Here is a 1,950-nt window from a genome sequence, read left to right as displayed (position 1 = left end):
CCAATGTAAAGGCAGGCATATAAACTAAAGCTGGTAGACTTTTGCTAGACTTACGCTCAGGAAACTCATCGAGATCCCGCACGGTATCCTTAAATTTACGAGTCTTCTGCTTCTTAACAAAAAGGTTTTCATTATCCCGAAAAAATCTCAAATTTTCAAACTCGAAACTTGGTGACGCGTCGATTTTCTCGTCAGGAACCCGGACTTTAGTGTTAGCGGCGGCACACCTGTTGCTACGGCACACGATTACAAGCCGTTTATTTGCTTGTTATGCGAGATGCGACGCGACAAGCACTGACCTGCCAGACATCTACCATTGAATTAATGTTTTTACAAAGACTCGTTATTGTTTCACCGTTAGTTCAAAGTCATTTGCCAGGAGTACGGTCGTTACAAAGACTCGTTATTGTTTCATCGTTAGTTCAAAGTCATTTGCCAGGAGTACGGTCGTAGTACGGTCGTTACAAAGACTCGTTATTGTTTCACCGTCAGTTCAAAGTCATTTGCTAGAAGTACGGTCGTTACAAAGACTCGTTATTGTTTCACCGTTAGTTCAAAGTCATTTGCTAGGAGTACGGTCGTTACAAAGACTCGTTATTGTTTCATCGTTAGTCATTTGTCAGAAGAGTTGGGTACGGTCGTTGGGGCAGTGTGACCTAATATGGAGGGAGGAGCTCCAAGATGATGCTCCATACCAGTTTGATTATAATTATTAACATTACATTTATTGAGAATAAATAATCAAAAAAGGCTTACAGAATCATATGTTCGGTACATACAATTTTTCAATTTTAGCTTTCGCTCCTTCTTTGCATTTACTTTTTGTTACGATTTCCTTTAACGAGATTTTTCACTAGGTATGGGATTCTGCGTTCTTTAAACTTTCGTTCACCCGTGTAAGTTATTTCCAGGATTATTCCACTGAAAAAAAAAATTATAGGGTGATAAAATAAGTCTGAGGTAATTTGACTTGCGTCACAATGCAATATAACTGGAATATTTTTTTTACTGTTATATTTTTTTTTACAGGAACTGGAATATATTTTCTTTATTTTTGGCTAAGTTTGGAAACCACGAAAACTCGAACTGCAACGAGACACTAAACCCAAGGCCGAATTCCAAATTATCTGCAACTAGTTGGCTTTAATATTAAAGATATTAATTCCGTGATGTTACTGCAATTTTTTCATCCATTTTGCCTTATCGTGATAATGTTGGCGTCGATGGTGGTCTCAATGTTTGCAATTGATGAAGAAACAACGTGACGTGTAATCTTATGAAATAGTCCCTGGTCTATTCTTATCTTATAGAAATATGTAGCGATAATATAAAAATATTTATCATTATAAATAATCATAATGTTTATATAATAATTTTGTTGCTCAACAGCGTCGATCCAGGATAGCAGAGCCGCCTGGCCAGCGTTGCTGCTGTCACTGCTGCTGTTGCTGCGGCCAACCTGCGTCTTCTGAAGAATTCTGACTCGACGCCTTCGGAAAATTTCCATATGAGTTTTTTATATGACTCCTGCTAGTCTCTTTCGGAGTATTTTAACCCTCTACCGACATATGTCACTCTCCGGGAACAGAACTTTCAACTTAAATTATACGTAAACTATTGAGTGTAGCAACCTGAGGACGTTTGTACGCAACAGAGAACATTTTAGAGTTGTCGTACGTGGCGGCAACCGTCAGTGCGAGTCATTTTGCGCTCACTAGAACGTATCCTTTTTGGGAAGTAGACTTGTGACAATATTGCTCCGGTTACTCGTGTCAGGCTGTAAAGGTTTAATTTGATTTTAACCTGCGATTCTGATTCTAAACTTTCAGCGGTTTTACTTGATTTTTTTTCTTTTATTCCGACTCGTGGCTTTCGGTGAATTTTCGCTTAACTCAATAAAATCAACGACTATCTCCTTAATAAAAAAACCCTTACGGATGTCAGATAGAT

This window comes from Hyalella azteca, unplaced genomic scaffold (genome assembly GCF_000764305.2).
Source record: "Hyalella azteca isolate HAZT.00-mixed unplaced genomic scaffold, Hazt_2.0.2 contig7398, whole genome shotgun sequence".
In the NCBI taxonomy this organism is placed as follows: Eukaryota; Metazoa; Arthropoda; class Malacostraca; order Amphipoda; family Hyalellidae; genus Hyalella; species Hyalella azteca.
The sequence above is the reverse complement of the archived record's forward strand: the minus strand, read 5'-3'. Positions refer to the sequence as shown.